Here is a 24,230-nt window from a genome sequence, read left to right as displayed (position 1 = left end):
CTGCCCTCCCTTGACAGCCTGGTCACCCCTAACTGCCCTCCCCTGCAAGCCTGGTCACCCCGAACTGCCCTCCCCTGCAGGCCTTGTCTCTCCCAACTGCCCTCCCCTGCTGGCCTGGTTGCCCCCAAGTGTCCTCCCCTGCAGGCCATCTTGTGGTGGCCATATTGTGTCCACATGGGGGCAGCCATCTTGTGTGTTGGAGTGATCGTCAGCTTGCATATTGCCTCTCTATTATACAGGATGACTATTGGCCTTAGGAGGTGCTGATGTGAGAATTACTGCAAAGCCAGAACCTACAGTAATTTAACTCAAAATAGACACCACAGACTTCAGGCATATAATCACCTGAGAATGCTTGTTAAAATGCAGTTCTGAGGCTTTACTCAGGATGGCCTTAATTAGAATTTCTGCATTTATTACCTGCTAATCTCTTATTTAACAAATTTACCATTGCATTACTGTGCACATTAAACCTTGGGAACCACTTTTCCCCCAGATGTGGCAGCATTCTCTCCCCCACCCCACCCTCTCACTCCTTCCTTATCTCAGTCAGATCTAATTACTAGTGGTTTTGTTGCTGATAATTTCCTTTAACCCATGGTCATGTTCCAAATTTCATGGCAGGACGGGAAATCATTATTTTTTCTTATTACAATAACTGTAGGAGAATTTTTTTCTTTTGTTTTATTTTTTGTAGGAGAATTTTAATGTTTCTTTGAAATAAGGTGTGCATTGGTACTCATTAAATGAACTGAGACCACATGGTACTTGAAAAGAAAAGTAGATGCTTGAAGACACTACTTTCATTTCCCAAAGGCCACAGGGGACAAAGTACTCTAGAAAAATCATTTTCAGTAGAAAATTTTAGGACTGAAATGTATTTTTTTGCTCATACACAGCTGGGATCAGAGCTGTGTGGCAAGATATGACTGCTTAGAAGGAACAAATTGAATGGTTGAAGACTCAGGAACTCTGGTCACAAGTGTGTTATAAGGAAGCAAGCATTACCTACATCTAACAAACCTATTGTTGCTACATCATTCTCTCATCATCTCTCACTTGTCTTAAATATACATTGGTAAAATTGTTTTAGCTGTACTTTTGGTTTGGCAGGCCAACTGGTGGTCTCCAACTTTTTATCCCTATGCCTTATAATTTTACCCTCCAACTCTTCCTTCTGACAAAAAGCCTTTTATTTTCCTTTGGAAGTATAAGGTATTTCTCATCCACTCTTCTAATATCTATACTAATAAAAGGGTTATATGACAATTAGGGAGGATGTCTTCTGGACGTCCATCCAGACAAAGCCACAGCAGCTGCGAGGCCCAGGGCTCAGGCAGCTGTGAGCCCCGGCTGTTTGGCAGTGGCAGCAGCAGCAGGGTGATGGGAGCAGTGCCTTCCCCTGATCAGCCCGGTTGCCTCCCACAGAGGGAGGCCAGACTGCAGCTTAGGCCCACTCCCCATGAGGAGCGGGCCTAAGACGTTAGTAGGACATCCCCTGAGGGCTCCCGGTCTGTGAAAGGGGGCAGGCCAGGCTGAGGGACCCCCCCTGCCAGTGCATGAATTTGTATGCACTGGGCCTCTAGTATTTTCATAAGATAAAACAATAAAATCTTCCATATATGAGGAAGTATGCAAGGTCCTCCATGGCCTAGAAAGATGAATAAGTTTGTCTCTGTCCCCAAACACCCTTACAGAAAAATAAAGCCCCAGGATGAAATGTTTACCTGAAAAATAGAATACAGATGTGCACCACATAATGTTGCAGTCAACAACTGACTGCACTTACAATGGTGGTCCCATAAGATTATAATGGAGCTGGAAAATTCCCACCTCATGATGTTCTAGCCATCATAATGTTTTACACAATGCATTACTAACATGTTTATGATGATTCTGGTATAAAAAAACCTTCTGTGCTACCAGATGTATAAAAGTATAGCACATACTCCATCTGCAACAACATGGATGGACCTAGAGGGTATTGTGCTGAGTGAAATAGGTCAGAAAGAAAAAGACAAATACCATATGATTTGACTGATATGTGGAATCCAAAAAACAAAATAAATGAACAAGCAGAACAGAAACAGACTAATAGATACAGAGAACATTTTGACAGTTGCCAGATGGGAGGGGGGTGGGGGGATGAGTGAAAAAGGTGAAGGGATTAAGAAGTACAATTTGGTAGTTACAATATAACAATATGGTCATGGGGATGTAAAGTACATCATAGTAAATACAGTCAATGATATTGTAATAACTATATATGGTTCCAGATGGGTACTAGATTTATCGTGGTGATTACTTCATAAGTTTTATAAATGTCTAATCACAGTGTTGCACATCTGAAACTAATATAATATTGTACATCAACTATAATTTAAAAACAAAAAATATTTTTAAAAGTATAGCACATACAATTATACACAGTACATAATACTCAATAATGATGATAAGTGACTATGTTACTGGTTTATGTATTTACTATACTATACTTTTTATCATTATTTTGGAATATAATCTTTCTACTTATTAAAATATGTTTTGTGTAAAACAGTATACTTTGTTACGCTGGCAGCAGCCTCATACATCTCCTGCTAACTGCATTCCTTGATTGCATCACTTTCTCTTGTGCTTGATTTAATCTTCTATGGTTTTGTACAGTCACATGCTGTACAGGCTTGTAGCCTAGAAGCAATAGGTTATACCATATAGTCTAAGTGTGTAGTAGGCTATACCATAAGTTTGTGTAAGTGCACTCTATGATGTTAGTCCAACAGCAAAATTGACTAACAACACATCTCGCAGAACATATCCCCATCATTAAGTGGCACATGAGTGTGTACACAAAGTTCAATGAATGCTGGAAAGGTAGAAACAAAAACTATAGAATTAGAAGAGAGCTGCCTGGATGTAAAAATATCTAAAAGGAGCCTTGGTGGGATTTTGACATGTAGGGATTACACAGAGATCATTAGAGGTAGAAAAATCAGTATAAGCAAAGAGCAGGAGGTAAATAAACTTGTATCCCATTTAAATTGCACCTCAGAATACAGATTGATTAAATAATCTCACAAATATGGGAAGTAGTAAGAGATAGATTTTAAAGGCCAGTTAAGACCAGATTATGGAGATTGGTAAAGTTGTTGTTGTTGTTGTTGTTTTTTATCTCATTAGGAAAGTACAGGATTAGAGTCATATTTTAGGATAACTCCACTAGCAACATAAAGGAGGAATTGAATGGGAGTTGTAGCAAGCAGCTCAACAACTATTGAATAAGGGAACATATATTGATGTAGAGCTCATGGTGGCACTGGAGATAGAAAAAAAATATGGGCATTGTTATAAGTCCGGATTTATGAACTGTCACCACTGGTTAGATGCAGAATATGAAGGAGACTCAAAGATGTGTTTGAGATATATGGGTGGAGTCAGTGGAAGGTGTGAAAGAAGGCACCTGACTTGGGGCTAAACATGAGTTCCATTTTGACCATGTTCAATTGGACATAGAGCCATGCAGTGGCATTTTGAAAAGTGGGAGTGAGGTTGAAGTTATTGAGATAGGTTTGGGAGTCATTTGATAAAGGCCAAGGAAAGATACTAGGATCAATAGAAAGAGTGAGAATGGAAATGTTGGAGAGGATAATTGTAGGAAGGAGCAGAAAAGAAAAGACAAAGTAGTAGAATTAGGGAGGGAACAGAAGAATAGTGTTATAGAAGACAAAGATGTGTGAAGAAAGAAGAGAACAGATGAAGAAGGTGATTATTATAAACAGAAACAATTGCATCAACATTCTTTTATTTATTTATTTAAAAATATGTTTTTATTCACTTTACAGCGAGAGAAAGGAGAGGGATAGAAACACCCATGAGGAACATTAATAGAGCCCACAACCTGCGTTTGTTTCTATGTATTAGGTAGATCTGTTAGTACTCCCAGTCTTTTTGGAGGTCTCTGTTGCAGGACAACATCAGATGCTGTTTGTGACTGCCTCTGAGAACCCTGTTTGGAGCTACCAGCAATACACAGATTGTGACTCCCTCTGCTGGGGCTGGTGCATTTGGAAAGGATCAAGATGTGCACTAAAGTCTGCTTTTCCTAGCCCCATTCCAGAAACAGATTAGCAATGTGGTCTCCAAACTGTGGCTCGAGAGCCACATGCGGCTCTTTGGCCCCTTGAGTGTGGCTCTTCCACAAAATACCACATGCGGGTGCGCATGTACAGTGAGATTCAAACTTTGTGGCCCATGCGCAGAAGTCGGTTTTCAGCTCTCAAAAGAAATTTCAATCATTGTACTGTTGATATTTGGCTCTGTTGACTAATGAGTTTGCTGACCACTGGATTAGGCAAAGCCTGCAGGCTGATTGTTATTCTCAGTCTCTTAATGAGCCTCAGGTTGTACTCCACAGGGTGGGGCAAAAGCTACCTTGTTAGTAAAGGTCTGCTGGAGAAAGTTGTCCTCTGCAGCCCCCTACTGTGGATTCTCCTCACACAGCTGGAGCCCAAGGTGAGTGGCTGCATAAGGAATTTGTGTGTTCTCCCTTTAAGAGGGTGCCTGCATTTCCAGCCCTCTCTCCCTGACAGATAGAAACTTCACTGCTTTTCACAGCCGGATGTTATGTGGGCACCTTTCTCAGTTCTGGTGCTCTGGGGTGAGGAGTCCAGCTTGGGATTTAGACCCCAGAATTCTCAGTGGGAACCCCCCACAGCTGAGATATCTCTCCAGGACTTCAGCTGCTGCCTGTGGGAACAGTGCCAGCCCTTTCTCACCTCCTCACTTCCTACCAGTCTCTATGTGGTTTCCACTTTCCATCCTTGGTCATCAGGGTTCTCTCCAGCTAGTCTTCAGTTGATTATTCAGGATGGTTTTTCTATATTTTAGTTGTAATTCCAGTTTGGGCCCGGGTGTCAGTGTATCTTCCATTTAATCCACTGTAATCTTTGTGTTACATGGAATTGGGGCAAGCAGACTCTCCCTGTGGGTTCTTGTCCTACAGAGTTTGAAGGATAAAATTCATGGACTAAAAGATTTTTAAGTAACCGTGTAGAAGTTTATTGCAAGCATATACAGACTCCCCCTAGGGAGGTGTCCCCAAATGGGAAAAATCTGCTCTCTCTCTAAATGGGAAAAAATATAATTTTTTGAGTCTCTTTGTCTACTGGTTTATAAATGCTGGAAGCTCTTTATCTGAACATTCCTGTTTCTAATTGGATCCTTCCTTAATTTATGTCCCCGCATGCTCTCCTAATTGGCTACTTTCCTGCATGGTGTTAGTTTCAAAGTTCAAAGGCAACCTGGTGCCCCCTCTTCCTCTTCCTCTTATCTTGTAACATTCCTCTATCCTTTGTGAATGTAAAATAAGCATTCTGGTGGGTCTCTGCCCGTCACATATCCATTCCTCTCCCATGGACCCCTTTCCCCTAACTCCTTTCCTGTCTCTAAAATTCCTTTTATTTGCATCAACATTCTTGATTTTGGATTTATTTTTAATAACACTTCAAGTTGTGGAGATAGATACAAAAAAACTTAATACATGGTCTTTGCTCTTCTCAATCCAGTCAGGGAATTAATCATACATAGGTAACAGCTAAGTTTCAGAGCTGTTTATTTGTTAGGTCTCTAAAGCAAGTGGTAGAAATGATAAACACTAAAGAAATCTAGAGGAGTCGGAGCAACAGAGGCTCGCAGAGGGAGTGTATGTGGGCAAGCCAAGGGACAGCTAAACTCCAGGAGAAGGCGGGGGAGTGCTGGGCAGTGTTCCTCTGACCGCGCAGCACCCACAGGGGCTGGGTCCCCTCCTGGAGCTGCGGGCTCGCCGGGCGCCTCGCCATCTTGAAAGGAAAGGAGGATTTTAGTGGAAACCTGACTTTCCGCGACAACTGCAAACACTGAGCTGCTGGGAGCACCAGACCACCGGTCACCTATCAGCGCAAACATTTGGATTCAAAGGAACTCTTCACTGCACCACGGAAAGGTCAGATTTTGTCTGAAATAAGCTGCGGTTTCTAATCCCCGCGGTGGGTGAGGGAGGCGCTGGGTGAGGGAAGCGCGGCAGCCGCAGGACCGGCAGGAGCCGGGAGGTCTGTGCCTAGAAAAATCAGCGGCAGTTGGAACTGCCGTGATCCGTGAATGAGGAGGGGGGTCTTCTGAGCTGCTAACAGAAGTGACCTCTTGAAAGCAACTCATTTTAATCTGACGAGGAGGGTCAGACTAAGAATTTTCAAAGGAGTGCAGGCTCCTTAGTCTGGGGCACAGACCCACGGTCCGCACACCTGGACTCTTTCCGACTCTGATTGCTAAGCCCAATACAGAGGCAAACCCAGGTGGAAACCCTGAAAGACTGCAGGGGGAAGGTGTTTTTTCGGAACCTGGGGCCAGAGCTGCGTGTGACCATCAGAGAGGCAGCTCTGAGGCGCACATCTCCACAAACCGGTAGTGAGTGCCATAGAAGGGGGAAAAAAAAAAAGAAAAAAGAGCTAGAGAGGCCCGGAAGTCAATTCAGAAACACTGCCACCCAGGGGCCGAAACGCTAATTGTCTCTGGTGTAATCAAAAATAAATACGAGAAATTAAGATAGGGCTGGCTTAAAAAGCAGGACTGGCTTCCAACACTGAGGAGCCCTGGAATGAAGCTGAACTGAAATACCGCCCAGACTGGGAAAAAGGCGTACCAAACAGAATAATAGAGGAAGTGAATGACAGCCGCTACTGCACATTTTAGTCTTCCTATTTTTTAATTTTCAATTCTTTTTTCAATTTTTTAAATTTTTTATTCTCATATTTTTTTATTTTCATTTTTTGCATCTTTTACTTAAGAAACTAATATTTTTTTCTTTTTCCTCACTTGATTTTCACCTTTTTAATTATTACATTTTTATTTTCAATCAGCACTATTATTACTATTATTTTACTTTTTTTTTTTTTTTTTTTTAAATGTCATTTGATTTTCTCTTTCTTTTATTTTTGGATTAGTGTCCTACATTCGATTTGCATCTTTCCCTTACAATCGCTTTACCCTATCTCAAAGCTAACATTATGCCATCACTCTCCTAACCTTTCCCCTTTTGGTCCCAGTTTATCTTAACCCTTTCTGGCTTTAGATTTTCCCTACTTTTTCAGTTTACTCCCTGCTAAAACTTCACCCTACTTATATATCTAATTCCCAACCCCCTGCTCCAAATCCATACAAACCTCTCTCTACGCTACCTTTAAAAAATTATTTTTCTCTCGGGCCTTTTGTTGTTGTTTGCTTGAATGTTGATTAGATTGAATTTTTATGCTTTTTATGCTTTTTTATGAGATTGTTTAGATTATTCTTTTTGTTGGTTTGGTTGGTTCTTTTGTTTGCTTTGTTTTTGTTTGTTTTTTACTTTTGTTTTCCCTTGCCTCACTTGATATTAGCTGCTGTTGCAGTTTGTATTAATCTCCAGGCTCGTGTTGCTGGAATTTGCTGGGAATAGTGGTTGTTCTAGTGGAGTTTACTCCCCATATATATAGTTTGTTCCCCTTTTCTCTCTTAGTATCATTCTTGTCTCTCTTACTTTTTTTTTCTTTTCTTTTTCTTTTCTGTTATCTCTTTTCTTTCTTTCTGCTCTTTTCCCAAGTTCAGATTCACACTCTTTGTTGTTGTTTTTTTCTTCGTTGTTGTTCTTTCTTTTTACTCTCCCTCTTCCACTCCTATTCCCTAATTTGTCTTTCTCTAGTGGTTACCTCTATTAGAGGTTATTAATATCGTGAATACAATTCTGTTCAGTGCCTTGTCTGTTGTGCCTGGTTGTGTTGTATTTTATACCTTTAAATCAACGCCAGAGAGAGAAATCTATATAACCAGACATCCGGAGAAGAGAGACCATGGGGAGACAAAGAAACAGCCCCCACAGGAAAGAGAAGCAGGCATCACCAGAAAAGGAAGTAAACGATTTAGAGGCAAACAACCTATCAGAGAAAGAATTCAGAGAAATGGTCATAAAGTGGCTGAAAAGGATGGAAGACAAATTCGACAATATGAGTAAGAACCAAGAAGAAATGAAGAAGAACCAAGAAGAAATGAAAAGTGACATCGCTGCTGTAAAGAACTCAATAGAAAGCATCAAGAGTAGACTAGATGAAGCAGAGGACCGCATAAGTGAGCTAGAAGACAAGATGGAAAAAAATACCCAATTACAACAGCTTCTAGAAACAAAAATTAGAAAGATTGAGGAGAGCGTAAGGGAACTTCGGGACAATACAAAACAAAACAACATCAGGATAATAGGGGTGCCAGAAGGAAAGGAAACTGAGCAAGGAATAGAAAACCTGTTTGAAGAAATAATAACAGAAAACTTCCCTGATATAGGGAAGAAAAAACCCACACAAATCCAAGAAGCTCACAGAGTTCCAAGCAAAATGAACCCCAAAAGACCGACGCCAAGGCACATTATAGTTAAGTTGGCAAACACCAACGACAAAGTAAGAATCTTACAAGCGGCCAGAGAGAGACAGACAGTTACATACAAAGGAACCCCCATCAGACTAGCAACTGATTTCTCAACAGAAACTCATCAGGCCAGAAGGGAATGGAATGAAATATACCAAGTCATGCAAAGGAAGGGTCTAAATCCAAGAATACTGTACCCAGCAAGGCTATCAATCAAAATTGAAGGTGAAATCAGGAGCTTCAGAGACAAAAAAGGACTAAGGGAGTTTATCACCACCAAACCAGCAATGAAAGAAATGCTAAAGGGTCTGCTGTAAAAAAAAGAAAGAAATAGGAAGCAAAGAAGGTACACAGGGGTATAGAATAAAAATGGCGTCAAATAAGTACCTATCAATAATAACTTTAAATGTAAATGGATTGAATGCCCCAATCAAAAGACACAGGGTAACAGACTGGATAAGAAAACAAAACCCAGATATCTGCTGTCTACAGGAAACCCACCTCAAAAAAAAGGATGCATACAGACTGAGAGTAAAGGGATGGAAAAAGGTTTTCCAGGCAAATGGAAATGAAAAAAAAGCTGGGGTTGCAATACTTATATCTGACAAATTAGATCTCAAAGTGAAGGACATAACAAGAGATAATGAAGGCCACTTCATAATACTAAAGGGAGAAATCCAACAAGAAGAAATAACTCTGGTAAACATATATGCACCCAATACAGGAGCACCAAGATACATTAAAAAACTCCTGGAAGATATCAAAGGAGAGATTGACAGTAATACAATCATAGTAGGAGACTTCAATACCCCACTATCACCATTGGACAAATCCTCTAAACAAAAAATCAGCAAAGAAACATCAATCCTAAATGACTCACTAGAACAGATGGAATTAATCGACATCTTCAGAACATTTCACCCCAAAGCCACAGAATATACATTCTTCTCAAGTGCACATGGGTCATTTTCAAAGATAGACCATATGTTAGGACATAGGCAAAGTCTCTCCAAATTCAAGAAGATAGAAATCATATCAAGTATCTTCTCAGATCACAGTGGCATAAAACTGGAAATCAACTACAATAAAAACAACCCAAAGAAATCAAACACTTGGAGACTAAACAGCATGTTATTAAACCATGACTGGGTTACCAAAGACATCAAGGAAGAAATAAAAAACATCATGGCAACAAACGACAATGAAAACACAACAATCCAAAATCTATGGGACACAATGAAAGCAGTCCTGAGAGGGAAGTTCATAGCTCTACAAGCCTACTTCAAAAAACAAGAAACAATGGTAATAAATTACCTAACCCAACAACTCAAAGAGTTAGAGAGAGAGCAACAAGATAAGCCCAGTGTAAGCAGAAGGAAAGAAATAATAAAGATCAGAGCGGAGATAAACGACATAGAGACCAAAGAAACAATACAAAAGATCAACAAAACCAAGAGCTGGTTCTTTGAAAGGATAAACAAGATTGATGGACCTCTAGCCAGGCTCACCAAGAAGCAAAGAGAGAGGACCCAAATAAACAAAATCAGAAATGAAAGAGGTGAAATAACAACAGACCCCGACGAAATACAAAGGATTGTTACAAAATACTACGAACAACTCTATTCCAACAAACTGGACAACCTAGAGGAAATCGACATATTCCTAGAAAAATACAACCTTCCAAAACTCAATCAGGAAGATTCTAAACAGCTCAACATGCCAGTAACTATGGAAGAAATTGAAGCAGTCATCAAAAAGCTTCCGGCAAACAAAAGCCCGGGGCCAGATGGCTTCACAGGAGAGTTTTATCAAACTTTCAAGGAAGAACTAAAACCTATCCTCCTCAGACTATTCCAAAAAATTCAAGAGGAAGGAACACTTCCAGGCTCCTTCTATGAAGCCAGCATCACCCTAATACCAAAACCAGATAAAGACAACTCAATGAAAGAGAATTACAGGCCAATATCCCTCATGAACATTGATGCCAAAATCCTCAACAAAATTCTAGCAAATCGGCTCCAGCAGTACATCAGAAAGATCATACACCATGACCAAGTAGGATTTATTCCAGGAATGCAAGGATGGTACAATATCCGCAAATCAATAAACGTGATACATCACATAAACAAATTGAGAGATAAAAATCACATAGTCATATCAATAGATGCAGAAAAAGCATTTGACAAAATCCAACACCCTTTCTTGATAAAAACTCTCAACAAGGTGGGAATAGAAGGCTCATACCTCAACATAATAAAAGCTATTTATGATAAACCCACAGCAAACATCATACTCAATGGGCAAAAACTAAAACCATTTCCCCTAAGAACAGGAACAAGACAGGGATGCCCACTCTCACCACTTCTATTTGACATAGTACTGGAAGTATTAGCTATCGCAATTAGGCAAGAAGAAGAAATAAGAGGCATACAAATTGGAAAAGAAGAAGTGAAGCTGTCCTTATTTGCAGATGACATGATATTGTACATAAAAAACCCAAAAGATTCCATCAAAAAACTAATAGACTTAATAAATGAATTCGGCAATGTAGCGGGATACAAAATTAACGCCAAGAAATCTATGGCTTTTCTATACACCAATAATGAACTTACAGAAAGAGAGACTAAAAAAGCAATCCCATTTACCATCGCACCAAAAAAATTAAGATACCTAGGAATAAACTTAACTAAGGAGGTAAAAGACCTATACGCAGAAAACTACAGGACACTGAAAAAAGAGATAGAGGAAGACGTAAACAGATGGAAGAACATACCATGTTCCTGGATTGGTAGAATCAACATCATTAAAATGTCCATACTACCCAAAGCAATCTACAGATTCAATGCACTCCCCATCAAAATACCAACAGCATATTTCACAGACCTAGAAAGAACTCTCCAAAAATTCATCTGGAATAAAAAAAGACCCCGACTAGCCGCAGCAATCCTCAGAAAGAAGAATAAAGTAGGTGGGATCTCAATACCAGATTTCAAGCTGTATTACAAAGCCACTGTTCTCAAAACAGCCTGGTACTGGCACAAGAACAGACATATTGATCAATGGAACAGAATAGAGAACCCAGATATCGACCCAAACCACTATGCTCAATTAATATTTGACAAAGGAGGCATGAACATACAATGGAGTCAAGACAGTCTCTTCAATAAATGGTGTTGGGAAAACTGGACAGATACATGCAAAAAAATGAAACTAGATCACCAACTTACACCATACACAAAAATAAACTCAAAATGGATACAGGACTTAAACATAAGACGGGAAACCATAAAAATACTAGAGGAATCCACAGGCAACAAAATCTCAGACATATGCCACAAGAACTTCTTCACTGACACTGCCCCTAGGGCAATGGAAGCTAAAGAGAAAATTAACAAATGGGACTACATCAAAATAAAAAGCTTTTTTACAGCAAAAGAAACCATCAACAAAACAACAAGAAAGCCCACTGCATGGGAAAACATATTTGCAAATGCTATCACTGATAAAGGTTTAATCTCCAACATCTACAGGCAGCTTATGCAACTCAATAAGAGGAAGATAAATGATCCAATAAAAAAATGGGCAACAGACCTAAACAGAATATTTTCAAAAGAAGACAGAAGGAAGGCCAAGAGACACATGAAAACATGTTCAAAGTCACTTATTATCCGAGAGATGCAAATCAAAACAACAATGAGGTACCATCTCACACCTGTCAGAATGGCTATCATCAACAAATCAACAAACAACAAGTGTTGGCGAGGATGCGGAGAAAAAGGAACCCTCGTGCACTGCTGGTGGGAATGCAGACTGGTGCAGCCACTGTGGAGAACAGTATGGAGTTTCCTCAAAAAACTGAAAATGGAACTCCCATTTGACCCAGTAATCCCACTCCTGGGAATATATCCGAAGAAACTAGAAAAACCAATCAGAAAGGATATATGCACCCCTATGTTCATAGCAGCACAATTTACAATAGCTAAGATTTGGAAACAGCCTAGGTGCCCGTCAGCAGATGAGTGGATCGGAAAACTGTGGTACATCTACACAATGGAATACTATGCTGCCATAAAAAAGAAGGAATTCTCATCATTTGCAGCAACCTGGATGGAATTGGAGAACATTATGCTAAGTGAAATAAGCCAGTCAATGAAAGAAAAATACCACATGATCTCACTCATTTAGGGATAGTAAAGAACATTATAAAGTGGTGAACAAAAAGATAGATACAGAGACAGTAAAGCATCAAACAGACTTTCAAAGTACAGGGGGAAAGTTTGGGAAAGGTGGGGGAGTTATGAAATCAAACGAAGGACTTGTATGCATGCATATAAGCATAAACAATGGACGCAAAACTCTGGGGGGGGAGGGCATGTGTGGGTGTGGGGTGGGGGGGGTAATAGTAAGATATGTACACATATAATACCTCAATAAAAATATTTAAAAAAAAAAAAAAAAAAAGAAATCTAGAGAATGGAGATGATCAATTTTGATGATGAAACTTGGAGGATGTCTCTTGAAGAGAAGGGTTAGGGAGTAGGTCTAAAAAAAGATACTTTGGAATGTCAAAGAATAGCTCATAGATCTGCAGTTATATTAAACAAACTATTTATTATATGCAAGCAAAAGTAATTACCAGCCTGGAAGAGTCATGGGAGATGAATGAATGGGGACTGTATGATAAAATCAGCATTTGATCTGGCAGCAGAGATGAAAACTGATTGAAATGTCTTAGACCTGGGCTTTCTGTGTACTTGTCCCAGAGCACAAGGTATTAGGTAGTCAATCACAGTTTGGAGAAATATTCTTTCATAACCACAGATGGTTGCTGAGAGCCACATTAAAAAAAAAGAATATATCCATTCTGTGTTTGAAAATTTTTAACATGTGGTGATTTATTCTGTGTGGTAAAATAAAATATATTTTTCCATTTATTTTATTTTTATTTTTTAAACTAGCTTTCCCGTTGCAGGAAAAATCCTGCAATAGGATTTCCTGCTGCACTCTACCCCGCCTCCGTTCCTCCCTTGTCCCCCGCCTCATCTTCTCCTCCAGCCCGCCTGCGTTTCCCTTCGCCCCCGGCCCCGCCTCCGCCCCGCCCTTGTCCCCCGCCCCGCCTTCTCCTCCAGCCAGCCCGGGTTTCCCTTCACCCCTGCCCCGCCTCTGCCCTGCCCTTGTCACCCTCCCCGCCTTCTCCACCAGCCCGCCCGCTTTTCCCTTTGCCCCCGGCCCCGCCTCCGCCCTGCCCTTGTCACCCGCCCCGCCTTCTCCTCCAGCCCGCCCGCGTTTCCCTTCGGCCCCGGCCCCGCCTCCGCTCCGCCCTTGTCGCCTGCCCCGCCTTCTCCAGCCCGCCCGCGTTTCCCTTCACCCCCGGCCCCGCCTCCGCCCCGCCCTTGTCCCCTGCCCCGCCTTCTCCTCCAGCCCGCCCGCGTTTCCCTTCACCCCCGGCCCCGCCTCTGCCCCGCCCTTGTCCCCCGCCCCGCCTTCTCCTCCAGCCCGCCCGCGTTTCCCTTCGCCCCCGGCCCCGCCTCCGCTCCTCCCTTCTCCTCGCCACCCCCCCCCCCGGCTTGCTTGCTTCTTCGAAGCTTTACTCCCTTCTGCAGCTCTTGGCTTCTTTGGACGCTGTCTTGATATGCAAATTAGCCGCCATCTTTGTTGGGGTAATTTGCATACTCGTCCTGATTGGTTGGTGGGCATGGCTTGGCTGGTGGGCGTGGCTTAGATGTAGCGAAGGTGCGGTCAATTTGCATATTTGTCTATTATTAGATTAGATTCTTTATTGTTTAAAGTATTACATATAGTATTACATATGTCTCCCTTTTTCCCCCATTGACCTCTCCCTTGCCATCCCCACACCCCCGCACATGCTCTCACCCCATTAGTGTCTGTGTCCATTGGTTACGCTTATATGCATGCATACACGTCCTTTGGTTGATCTCTTAACCACCCCTCCCCGCCCCCCCACTCCCAGTCTTCCCTCTGAAGTTTGATGGTCTGTTTGATGCTTCTCTGTCTCTGGGTCTGTTTTTGTTCATCAGTTTATGTTGTTCATTATATTCCACAAATGAGTGAGATCATGTGATATTTACCTTTCTCCGACTGGCTTATTATGCTTAGCATAATGCTCTCCAGCTCCATCCATGCTGTTGTGAATGTTAAGAGTTCTTTCTTTTATACCGAAGTGTAGTATTCCATTGTGTAGATGCACCACAGTTTTTAATCCACTCATCTGCTGATGGGCACTTAGGCTGTTTCCAAATCTTAGCTATTGTAAATTGTGCTGCTATGAATATAGAGGTGCATATGTCCTTTCTGATTGATGTTTCTGATTTCTTGGGATATATTCCTAGAAGTGGGATTACTGGGTCAAATGGGAGTTCCATTTTTAATTTTTTGAGTAAACTCCATACTGTTTTCCACAGAGGCTGCACCAGTCTGCATTCCCACCAGCAGTACACGAGGGTTCCTTTTTCTCCACATCCTCACAAGCACTTGTCCTTTGTTGATTATAGCCATTCTGATAGGTGTGAGATGGTACCTCATTGTCGTTTTGATTTGCATCTCTAGGATGATTAGTGACTTCCAACATGTTTTCAGATGTCTCTTGGCTTTCTGTATGTCCACTTTCAAAAAGTGTCTATTTAAGTCCTTTGACCACTTTTTGATTGTATTGTTTATCTTCCTTTTGTTTAGATGCATGGTTCCCTATAAATTTTGGAGATTAGGCCCTTATCAGATATAACATTGGCAAATATGTTCTCCCATGCAGTGGGCTTTCTTGTTGTTTTCTTGATGGTTTCTTTTGCTGCTCAGAAGCTTTTTATTTTGATGTAGTTCCATGTGTTTATTTTCTCCTTAGTTTCCATTGTCCTAGGAGCTGTATCGGTAAAGATATTGCTATGACATATGTCTGATATTTCGGTGCCTATGGATTCTTCTAAGATTTTTATGGTTTCCTGGTTAAGTCCTTTATCCATTTTTAGTTTATTTTTGTGTATGGTGTAAGTTGGTGGTCTAGTTTCAATATTTTCCATTTAATAAATTGATACCTGCTTATATGAATAAGGGGCCTTTGTAATGCCTGCTAGTGGTTGCTCTTACTCATTGCACTGAATGTGCTTAAACCCTTTTAGTATTAACACTATTGTTAAAATTTTTCACTGGTTAACATTTTCTCACACCTCAGTGACAATATCTTCTTTAGTAGATCATGGCTGCAATGAAGTGCCTTCTATGTGAATCTTTTGGACCCTTTGCTTGTGGGGGTTGGGAGTGAGTGTCCCCTGAATGTGCTACCATGGCTTGAAGATTATTTCTAACGGAAATAAATTGAAACCTGACAAACTCAGAAAGTTTTTTACTTACCCTTTCTCTTAAAGAGATTCAGATAGGGAAAAAAAAAACCTACTTCAGGAAGGGAACCTTGTCATAATCACCTGAAGCATTTTCATCCTAGCATTTGTCAGGAAGACTCCAAGTATGTTTTCTAGATTACCAGGTGTCCCTTTGTTTTTGAGTTGCTGAGCAAGAATTTGCCTGTTTTGTGTGTTCCACTCTTCCTCAACTACCTGTAAATCACCCATTCTCATTTCTGAAATCTAATACCCATTCCTCTTTTTTCCTCTTTGTCCAAAATGTCATTTATACTTAATGTTGCCTCACTGCCTTGGGAATTTTCATGCTTACCTGAGTGACCTGCAGACACATATTAAATTTTTGATTTTTTCCCTGTTAATCTGCTGTATATTGTCTGAATTATTTAATCAGCCAGAAGATATAAAGGGGTGATAATAGGTAGGTTTCCTTGGCTCCAACAGCTTCAATTGCTATATTGGATTGCTAATAGAAATTTTGTCATCCTGTAGTCACCTAGTGATTCTGAGAGCAACATAGACCTTGTAACATTAAGTACAATTTCTAACAGGATTCAGTACTTTCATTGCACTACACTCTTAGCAAAATCTGTCAATTGGGGTATTTTGAACTGGCTGTTTAAAGAACTACTGCTTTACCAAGTAAATTATTACCATTAATCTTACGTTTATTTTGACATTTTTGATGAAACAATAACTATAGTTCTTATGAATGAAAAATACTGCTATTTTTAAGTATTTGGTAACATTTATGTTTAATTTTTTGTACCATCTAAAGATTTCCTTGACTTTTTGAATGAAATTTAAGTGTTCATTTTGTAATAGTTTGCTACAGTAAAGAATGTTCAATAAATGTATGGAACATTGTGATGGCCTTTTAGTAATTGTGGGTATTCTTAAAATTAATGTGGTGTTGAAGCCTTAAATCAGTATTCATTGAGTTCTTTCAAATGTGTCTAATTTTATATCTCATTGAATCAGAAAGTAATCATTATTTGCAAATAACTTTTGTATCATTTATAGAGTTTACAAATTATACTTTAAATTTCAACATTAAGTATCTATGATGGATGTTGCAATGGCCTGTTGTTATCATAGATGTTACAAGATTGGAATATACATGGACAATAGAAAGTGGTAAATCTGACATTGGGTATCCCATCATTATTGATGATTTTAAAAATATTATGTGCTATAAACCCAGGGTAGTGAGAAAATCTGTGTGTATTTCTGCAGAGTTGGAGATTTATGAGAAAAATTTCACTTACATTTGAGATCCTAGTGAAAGGAGTTCGTAGGGGTAAAAAAGGCAGGTTTAGGAGTTTTAGAAATTAAAGGGTCCATGGGGGAGGAAGGTTTAGAGCCCATAGGTGAGGGTTGGAGTTGCCAAAAGGCATACATTCACAAAGAAGAAAAAAGGGTGCCACAGGATAAGGGGAGAGGAAGACATCCATTCACAGAAGATAGGGAAAAGCCATAGGGTAAGGGGAGAAAGAGGAAAAAAAACTTTCACAGAGGATAGAGAAATGCTGACAAATGAGAGAAAGAGGAAAACAGATTTTCACAGGAGATAGAGAATTTTACCACTGAAGGGGGGGAACATGAGGGGCACCATGTGGGTTTTGAGCTTTGAAGCTGATATTCTACCTATTGGAAGGCAGCATCAAGAAACAAAGAACTGCAGCCTTTATAAACCTTAGGAAAAAGGAGCTTAGTGGGTCACCCCCTTTGGGACCCCCTCCTCATATGGGAGTCTGTACTTATTTACAATACATTTCTACCCTTTTCATCTACCATCTTTTGTCTGTGGCTTCATTCTTCAAATCCACCTGGACAAAAACTCGGGAAAGAAACCACTCTTGCATCCTGCTCAGGAAAAACCATTGGACTCACTAGCATAAGAACAAGCCTTGGGAAGTTAGAGAGAATGTCAGAGAGATTTAGCTAAATCCAGAGGTTATGTATTTGGATTTCAACAAAAAATGAGACCTTGGAGACATCTCTAGGTTGTAGAGTCCTGGGATATCGGAGCTTATCTGGCCCTTGGAAAGATGTATTTATATTGCAAAAGGTTAAAGTGAGAACTCAGGGATTTTTCCATCCCATCTCCATAGAATGAAATTAGCAGGGGAAGAAAAGGTAGTTGCCTCTTGCTCCTGTATATAAGCAGAAAAAATTAATTTTTCTCCATTGCTCTCCTATTATAACAACTTCAAAGTTTTTGAGCATAGCACATTTCACATGATCTTCATCATATCACCTCAGGAGTAAAAATCAAGATCTGACAATGTGGTCAATATTTGCATTAAGTTAATTTGCATTTTAAATGAATGATAAATCTATGTCTGATATAGAATATACCATGTGAGGATTCAGGATAAAATTAAGAAAGATGATTATTAAAAGAATAATAGTGAGTTTTATTCTCATTTTATGGTTGTGTGTGTGTGTGTGTGTGTGTGTGTGTGTGTGTGTGTGTGTACATGACTGAGCAGTCCTGAAAAGTGATGCATGTTGACCGATTATTAAGGAAGTTCTTTGTGACATTGTATTTAACATGGACATACAAGTGAGTGCCTTTATGACATGCATTGTATAAACATTTTTTGAGAGTCTTTGTTACTTTACTCCTTTGTATTATTGCTTTGTTCATACATTTAAGAATATATATATTATTTATTTTTTTACAGAGAGGAAGGGAGAGGGATAGAGAGTTAGAAACATTGATGAGAGAGAAACATTGATCAGCTGCCTCCCACACATACTGGGGATGTACCTGCAACCAAGGTACATGCCCTTGACCGGAATCGAATCCGGGACCCTTCAGTCCGCAGGCCGACACTCTACCCACTGAACCAAACAGGTTAGGGCTGTTCGTACATTTTAAATGTCTGAGTTGAAAAAGAATTTTCATGGGATATTACTAGAGTAGAAATTAAAATATGACTCTGTATAAATCCACCACATTAAAAATATGTAGAAGTATGTACATCCAAGTGTTCATAATGAGAAAGTAGTCCTAGTGAGAGGACCAGGTTTCATAAGTTGGGAGAATGAAGGTTGAGTACTTTATTAATATTACCTATGCTCTAAAAAATAATATTTCAAAAGCAAAGTGGCATTTATATAGATGTTGTATTATCATTTTTATTTTAGTAGCAGTAAATGTTTTTTAAAAAGTTTGTTGTTTTTAAATTAAGTATATACACGTATGTGATCTCAATAGTAATAGCATATTTCACTGTGTTTGGCCTTCTTTTTATAATTCTATTTGGCCTTTCACATGAAGTCCATAAGAGCAATCTTTAAAATTTTTTTTTTGCTTATGCTTTTTTGAGCTCCGTCTTTGTTCTTGTGGGGAAATTTGGTGATATAAAAAAAATGGTTCCTGCCTTTGAAGTAATATGCAAATTAACAGGGAGACATGCAGAAGACAAGAGAATTCAGAAAAGGAAAGATATAGCAGAAGGTAAAGGGGGGATAAATGGTGCTGGAAGGAGACTTGACTTGGGGTGGTGAGCACACAATATAACATACAGATGATGCATTATAGAATTGTACACCTGAAACCTATATAATTTTATTAATTAATGTCAACCCAATAAATTCAATAAATAAAAAAAGGAAAAAGATCAATGGGATTTAAATTTATCAACTAAAGACTATGATGAAGCAGAAATTATTTGGGTTCTTAAAATATGTTTTGAATTTGGACTAGAAGTGGAGAGAAAAATGTTTGCTAGGAGGCAATGGCATGAATAGAACATAGAGTATGAACAAATGATATATACATTTAGGAAATTGTGTGACTAGATTGTTGTAGTAGAAGTTTGAGATTAAAAAATTAGACAGTCATATAGCTGAAGTATTGGGTAACAGCATAAAAAGTTAGGAGCTTGTTATGTGGGCATTATGGGAATAAAGACATTTACTCTTTCAACAAATGGAATGAATTAAAATGAGAGGTACTGGAGACAAAAAGCACAGACCAATCAAAATGTTCTTCCAGCCCTAACCAGTTTGGCTCAGTGGATAGAGCATCAGCCTGTGGACTGAAAGGTCCCAGGTTCGATTCCAGTCAAGGGCATGTACCTGGATTGCGGGCACATCCCCAGTGGGAGGTGTGCAGGAGGCAGCTGATCGACATTTCTCTCTCATCGATGTTTCTGACTCTCTATCCCTCTCCCTTCCTCTCTGTAAAAAAATCAATAAAATATCTAAAAAAAAAAAGTTCTTCCAAATGTTGAAGGAGGAAACTATTAAAAATCTCTACTGAGATCATTGTGCTGAGGACTTAAAGTAAGAGCTTATGTGGGAGAGATCCTGAGGTTTGCCAGACCTAGTGACCAGCCACAAAAATAGGGCTCAGGAAAAGGACTGGATTTGCCAGTTTTTGATCTAGGGAGATTGACAATGACAGTGACAAAACAGGATTTGATAGAAAATAGTCACATATACTTGCCAGAGAAAAGATGGTTTGTAAATACTTACTTTTCTCCTTGTAATATAAGCATGTTAAAGTCGCTTTGTACTAGGACTGTTATTTACATTCTTTCATATTTGTATATTTGTGAAGACAAACTATATCAACTATAAATAAAGCTATTTGGAAGAATCGTAATGTTACAATTCCCTTCAACGCAACAAATTATTGACCCTTCTCTGTGAATGGATAAAATCTGCAAGGTGTAGAGATATGGTTAAACTACACTCATGACTTCAAAAGACCTTTCAGACTAATAGTGACAAGTACATAAAACAGGACTGATGCAACACAGACAGCTAATGCTACAATCAACACAGAAACAATGTGCTATAGGACTCAAAGTCTCTAGAAGACACTGATAAAGAAACCAGGAAAAACTGCATGGGACAGTGTTTAAGAAAGCCCTTGAAAGTTTGGTAGGAGTTCATAAGAAGCTAAAAATAACTGTTTAAAAATAAAAATATAATTCAGCATACGTCGTTCTCTCCTTTTTTAAAAAAGTATGTGTTTTTATTGATGTTGGATATGCCTATTACCTTGATTGTGGTGACAGTAACACAGAGGTTGCATATGTAAAAGCTCATCAAATTATGCACATTAACTATGTGCAGTTCTTTGTACATCAATTATACCTCAATAAAGCTCAAAAATGTTTCTTTCACTCTTCTAAACTTTTCACGTAGAAGGCACTTGTGAATTTGAGGTTAGGGAAAAAATAGCTAAGACCCTTCTTAAGTGCTTAACTTCATGTGTATTTGATGTGCGAGAGTATCCATACCTGTATCAGCACAGTGGTAAGAAAGTACAATGAAAGAGCTTCCTATTCTTGGGGAAATGTGTAGAAAAACTCTCATATATAGAGACAAAAAGCATGAGCATCAGGATTGAATTTGGGTCACAGATGTCAGTAGCCTAGTTACAAAGAAGAAACATAATAAACTAAGAGGCTATGCAGATTAATTAAAATATATTAAAAGAATTGAAACATAGTACAGGAATCATTGCATTACTTCAAAAAAAAGTTAGTACTAAGTGACAAAGACACTGAAATGTGACACAGCAAACAGTATATTGAGATGAATCACAAGATCTTAGCCTAAATGCTAAAAAAACTAATTAGAAACATGAATTAAGAGTGTTCTAAAAATAACACTGACCTCAGACCTTCAAAGACCCCATAAAAGACATCAGAGAGAATATATGCACTATAAATAATGATTAAAAGGACTAAAACACTATTTCTACTTTAAATAAATATGTAATTAAGTAAATGTACAATGACAAGTTGACAAACTATCATATTTTTCGGTAAAAGATTACAAGGTATTCAAGCATCCTCTACTCCACTATTGATACCCTGCAAATTATTCTTCAGTTAGTGGTATGCTTCACTTCAGTTAGTGATATGCTTCATTTCTGACTGGTCCTTTTACATGTCATTGATGTTCTCACTAATTTTCTTGAAATTCTCACTAAGTCTCTTGAAGCTCTCATTAAGATCCATGAGCATCCTTATAACCATTGTTTTGAACTCTATCTAGAATTTTGCTTACTTCCATTTCCTTTTGTTCTTTTTCTGGAGCTTTCTTTTGTTCTTTCATTTGTGACATGTTTGTCTTACATTTTGACTGCTTCCCTGTTTTTGTTTTTTATGTATTAGGTAGAGCTGCTATATCTTCTGGAATTGGTAGAGTGGCCTAGTATAGTAGGTGTCCTGTAGGGCCTAGTGGCTCAGCCTCCCCAGTTACTTGAGCTAAGCATTTTAGGTGTGCCTCTGTGTGGGCTGTTTGCACTGTCTTGTTGTATTTGAGCCTTAATTGCTGTTGGCATCACTAGGAGGAATTGACCTCCTGGCCAACTGGCTGTGAGGACTATCTGCAACTACAGTGGAAGAACTACTGTTCTGGAGATACCCTTATCGAGCAGGACCTGCTTCAATGTGACTTTGGTGCTCACTGAGTCTTCCCCTTGAGTGTGTTGAACTTGGATGTCTACAGTTGTAGTCTGGAGTAGTCTAAAGCTGTCCACCAGGTGCACTGGCTCTGTGGCCCCACCGGAGGTGCAAAGTCAGCCATTGCCTGTGCCCTGCCTGGGACCACCCATCAGGAGTTACAGAGCCATCTTCAGATGGCTGCTACTTGTTTTGGGCTTAGAAGTGCCTAGAAGAGCCCAAGCTGTGAAACAAGGCAGGCTGCTGCTAGTGCTGGGCCTGAGGCCTCTTACTGAGAGGAAAGGGGCATGCTGACTCTAGCAGCTGCTTGTTTGAGAGGTTTTAGGAAGGTCTGAAGCCTGAGCCTGGATAGGCCATTCATATGGAAAAGCCACTTCCAACAGCTTGGGTGGGGCTGCAAATTGGGATCTCTGGGAATCAGGGTGGGACCTCTGGGAATCAGGGTGGAGCAAACAGTGTGAGCCAGGCTGATGGAAACTCAGATATGGCACCTTCCAGTCAGCTCTGGGATAGGGGGAGGTCTCAGCATAGGAACAATGACCTCTGCCAGCACTTTTGTCTGGGAGAAAGCCTTCCCAGAGTTCTTGCCCTGGTGCCAGACAATCCACTTCCTCCCCTTATGTCCCTGGATCCCCTCAAGTCACTGCCTCAGTGCTGGAGCTCAGAGGGAGCAAGTCCGAGTAGGTCTGTGTGCTGTCCCTTCAAGTGGAACTTCCTGGGACTCCAGCAGCCTCCATGTCACTCAGCCATAATCCTCACTGGTTTTTACAGCCCAAAGTTACAGGGACTTCTCTTCCCTGCTCTGAAACCCTGTGCTGAGTAGTCTTATATGGGGCTTGGATCCCTTGCTCCTCATGGGAGGCATCCACAGCCTAGATATCCCTCCCGATTTAAAAATACCACACGTGGGTGTCGGACCAGCCCATTCTGCGCCTCTGCCCCTCCTACCAGTCTCCACGTATTTTCTTTTTTACTTCTCTAGTTATAGGACTTCCATTCCGCTAAATTTCAGGCAGTTCTGAATAATGGTTGTTCTGTATCTTGTTATTTTGATGTGGTTGTAGGAGGCGGCAAGTAGCAATGTTTACCTACCCCACCACCTTGGTTCTCCCAAACCATTCAGTCTTAAGTGCCCTTCCATGTGCTTCTTTAATTCCCGTGTTGTAGTACCTACACTGCCATCTTGACCAAAATGCTCTATTTTTTAAAAATTTTTAAACAAAATTTACATAGAAGCCCAACAATTAAAATAATAGTATCTCTTACAAAAGAGAAGTAGAGACTCCATTTTTGTCTCCTCTTGAACAGTTTCTCTTTTCCCCATCTACCTCTCTCACTACTACTCCATGAAATACTAGTTTGGTGAAATAGATGTATTCAATGTCTTTGTGTCATTAGACGTAATGAGATTTAATTCATTCCTTAAAGTTTCAGGGGTGGTTATGGGAATTCCAGGGCTATCAACTAATAATGGTTCACATTGAATCTACTATGATTTTCAAAATTTCCTTCCTAACAATAATAATTAGTATTTTAAATCATGTTGCAGATAAATATGAGAATTAAAATGATCTGATACCTTAATGGGCACTAGAAATAAAGTAGTTAATTAAAAGAAAAATTTGGCCCCATTATAAATGATATTTGTAAGTTTTTTTTTAATAGCCTGTGATGTTTGGAAGCTGAAACATTATCTTAAAGTTGGGGATGCTCACAATAGGACGGTATATGATACTCCTGCATTGGACACTTCACAACCCCATCACCCCCAGTCAGTTCAAAAAGGAAGAGTATAATTTCCACAGGTTCTGCAAATCTCTGCACCATTGCTTAACCTCTCCCCTAAGCAGTAGAACAGTGATCATACTCAGAAGATACCCACTCTCTGGTGTACCATAAACTTGGAAAACATGAGAAGCAATCTGTAGTGGGGACACCATCTGCATTATTTCAAAAGATATGTCCACATTTAGCCCTTTATCTGAACATTAACTAAGGAAAT

The sequence above is a fragment of the Eptesicus fuscus genome, chromosome 1 (assembly GCF_027574615.1).
Source record: "Eptesicus fuscus isolate TK198812 chromosome 1, DD_ASM_mEF_20220401, whole genome shotgun sequence".
Classification (NCBI taxonomy): Eukaryota; Metazoa; Chordata; class Mammalia; order Chiroptera; family Vespertilionidae; genus Eptesicus; species Eptesicus fuscus.
Note: the sequence above shows the minus strand (reverse complement) of the source record.